Here is a 4,013-nt window from a genome sequence, read left to right as displayed (position 1 = left end):
AGAGCACATGAGGTAGAACCCGTAATTGTGTCTGTCACTTTGGGGCAGGAAAAGGAGTGAAGGAGAAGGAGGGCATAAAAAAAACAGTGAAGAAGTCTTTAGTTTGAGGTAATTGACGGAATAGTATGGAAATAGCCCATTGCTACAGAAATATAAGAGCTGATAGTTGTGAATTTTAAGATTAGCTCCATGAACATTGACTTTGAGGTGCAAGAGGACAGAGTTTTTCAGTTGATTTGAAATACACCTCTGATGTTTACATCAAAAGATTGCTTGAGCAAACAGAACTTCTTAAAATTAAATAAAGTCGTATCATGTAAAATCCATGAAAATTAAAAAAAAAGACATGGAGCAATTTACCTGTCTATCTTGTGTAAGGGTAAATACAAACTGCAAAGAAAAATGTGTATGTAATTTTCCCTGATGCAAAAAGGAAAAAGACTCCCCCTTCTCCACTTTTCTTAGAGTATTTATTTACTTTAGACACCTTGTAATCATTAAACAATGCTTCTTTTGAAAAATCTTTCTGAAAGGATAAATAAGATTCTTGCCAGTTTCCCAACCCAGGAATAGTTTCCTAAAGGACTTAAAAGTCATCTGTAAAATGTAATCTATGGGGCAGTTCTACTCTGTCCTATAGGGTCACTACGAGTTGGAATCGACTCGATGGCACTGGGTTTGGTTTTTTTTGGTTTAAAATGTAATCACAATGGATGACAGCTCCTCACTCCCCAAAGTTTCTGTGAAGGATCAGGGCCTAATTTTGGTGGCATCCAAGCTGTAAAACTCTACTGTCCTAAAGATAAAAAAAGTTTATTTTTCCTTTGGATAAAGGCAATTAACAAACACTGGTAGCTACCCCAATAATTAGGTGAATTTAGGATAATCAATTTGTGACAAACAGTGTTGTCACGTCCTCTTATTGGAGGACTAGTTATTGTTTACCTTGAGGGCGTGTATGAAATGGGTTGCACTTACTCGGTTCTAGAAAGGGTTTTTTTTTTTTTTCTGCTTTTGCAATCTCTGTAGCAGGTTGTCTGTGATGCATCACAGTCTGGTTTAACATTTATTAAATAAATTATAAAACTCTTTTTGTTCTCTTCTATCTTGTGAAAAGGTTTTCTGAATTGGGAGCAGATATTTTATTATTATTATTATATTTCCACAACAATCTTCGCGATGAGGTCTGGGAGGTCTGACAGTTTGTCAATTGAGCTGACCAACTGAGCCTATGGCCACACATCCATTAGGACCTTGCGTTATAAAAAGTCTCTCATCTAGCTCTCCGGTAATTTGGAAGATTAGCTGCAGGAACCACGCTCTTCAAATTCAAGATCATTCTATTGAATAAGCATGAGTAATAAAGGTGCTAACATCCAGTCAGAACAACTATATGGTTAAAAAATATAGAAAGCCAAGAATTTTGCCTGCAGGCCTTTCTCTTAAAAAGCTAGTATCTCTGTCATATTTGGAATGGGTATATGAGAATGCAGTCTTGCAGTGGCTTAAAAGTGGTTCTTTTCATTAGGATAAATTAACATATTTGATAGGACGTTTACCTAGGTTTCATCCCTTGCAAATAAATGAAGTACTGGCATTTAAGAAATGAGTAGTACTAGAAAAAGGAAAGTTAAAAAAGAAAGGAAGAAAGAAGGAAGGGGGAAGGAGGGAGGAAGGAAAGAACAAAGGAGGGAGGAAGGAAAAGAAAAAAGAAAGAAAATTTGTTTAGCTGGAGGAAAGTTTGAGATAAATGGAAGAGGAACCCATTTGCTCTTCCTTTTCTTCCTCATCTTCCTCTTTCTCTTTCATGTAACCCTCTTCCTTTCTCTGTTGTCTATGTTCCCTCTGCTCCTTTTGTGTCCCTCTGACCCTTATTGCCTCAACTTGACTCGGGTAAAGGGGAAGTGACACTCTTTTAGATGGTTGTTTCTCAATATCTTTAGTGGATTTCTTGAAAAGAAGGATATGGCTCACAATTTTTTTTATCTGGTAATGAATTACGTGTTTGAGGACACAGGTCTGTATTCCTCATTGCCTAACCTGAGTCCACTTCATGTCTTAGTCCAGATCCCACCTCCAAGATCCCTTTACTATTCACAACGACAGAGCTAGGAAAGAAGAAATGATGAAAACACCTTACTAGGAAATCATTGAAAGCTTGGGTAAAAGACTGTGCCCCAATATGAAGCAACAGGATGAAGAGACTTGGAAAGGCGAACAATCAAGGTATTACACTGATGAGTACCAGTGTGGAAGGGAAATTAAAGTACCATTAATTTACCTTTTTCTTGTGACTATGTGAGGAAATCCAATCCTTCCTATTGTGATCACCAGCAAAGTTGATGCCATTGAGAAGCTGCACAGACTTACTTCCTGGGTGATCTCATGCCTTTCTCATCAGCGGATAGCACTCATTTAAAGACTTCTTTTCCCTGCTGTGTAGAAATTTGCAGAAGTCCTCCATAGTGTGTATTTAGTTTAAAACCCCACACACGGGTTTGTGCACTGATTTTTGTATGGCATTCTGCAACCAGAAAGCTTTGGACCTTTGATGTAGCAAGTACATTAGAGACCAGAAGATCAACACATCAAAAGGTATGACAATCAAAGGAAACTGCCTACCTACCACTGCTCAAACTACACAAGTGCTAAGGACTTTGACCACCCATCAAGAGGGTTTTCTAATAACAATACTTTTTTTCTCTGAAGGTGAGCTTGGAGAAAGAAGTTGCAGTGGAATACCCAGAGTATGGGTGAGACCCTATTGATTCCATCAATGAGTTGATGAGGCTGTACCAATTTTTTTTGTCATAGTTCTAAGGGCTGATCAAAATTGTCTTCTGGCCCCAACCACCTTTGCCTCAGCTCTCTTGCTGACTATTCAAACTCGAGTTTGGGAAACGTGGTAGGATGGCAGGCAGGTACTCAATTTGGGGACAGTCTAAAAAAAGACAAAGAAGAAATAAACATATTAAGAAATGATGTGTCAACTGCTCAGCTATAACTATTTACAAAAGGGAATAATTCTTACCCTGGGCAATCTAAGGTGAGAGTAAGGGAAGAAGGGAAACCATATGTCATTATTGAATGAAGGTATGATATTTGAAAATAGATATTAGAAAGAGTGGAAACAGCCTGTAATTATTAAGTCAGGTCAGTTGAAGAGGGATAGTAGAAAGTGACTCTAAAAGATGCAGGAATTTCAGGAATGAGGGAACAAGGAAAGTCTAGAAAGCTAAAGATTTATCAACAAAAAGCTCAAAATAGACAGATTAAGGGATTCTCAGAGGTGGGAAGTGGTGTTACCTACTCTGCCATTTCCTTGGTAATTTCTCACTTTGCATCTGGTCAGTACAGGTTGTGGGTATTTCAGGTTGGCTTCCTTCCCTTTCCTGTTCGTTCCTTTTCCTCTACAGTGCTTATACAGATAGGTCCTCTGACTGGAGAACATCGTTTCTTATTTTTATGATTGTCCTGTAAACCCACTGGGGAGAGACATGCCATTCAACTTAAAGTCTACAATATTCTGTGCTTTGGATGGAGCATTGTGGAACTCTCAGAAAAAATGGCACCTGATCTAGCTACAATGTATCTTCTGAAGAAAAAGGGGTATGGTAGAGAGTGGAAGTGTCACCCCAAGCTGGAAAAGCACCCCAAGCTGGAACAATCATTTGGGACCTTAGGAAGTAATGATAACTGCTTATTTTGAGATACAGAGCTAATAAAAATAGATTACCAAAAAAATAAAGCATGACCCTGTGAAAAGCAATATCCTTTGTTGAGAGCTTGACTAGAAAGAATACAACTGGTTATTAAAGAATGAGGAAAACAAGGGATAATTAAAAGAGGTCACTCACCTTGTAATACTCTCATACTTCCAGTAAACAAAGGAAAGTAAATTTGATAGTCAACCACTATGTAGATTTGTATAAGATCTTAGAGAAGTAAAAACATTTGGTGTTTCATTGATACCTAGAGTTCTTAATCTTGCAGCTATTCTGAATTTTGACTTC

The sequence above is a fragment of the Elephas maximus genome, chromosome 13 (assembly GCF_024166365.1).
Source record: "Elephas maximus indicus isolate mEleMax1 chromosome 13, mEleMax1 primary haplotype, whole genome shotgun sequence".
Taxonomy (NCBI): domain Eukaryota; kingdom Metazoa; phylum Chordata; class Mammalia; order Proboscidea; family Elephantidae; genus Elephas; species Elephas maximus.
This window is presented reverse-complemented; position numbering follows the sequence as displayed.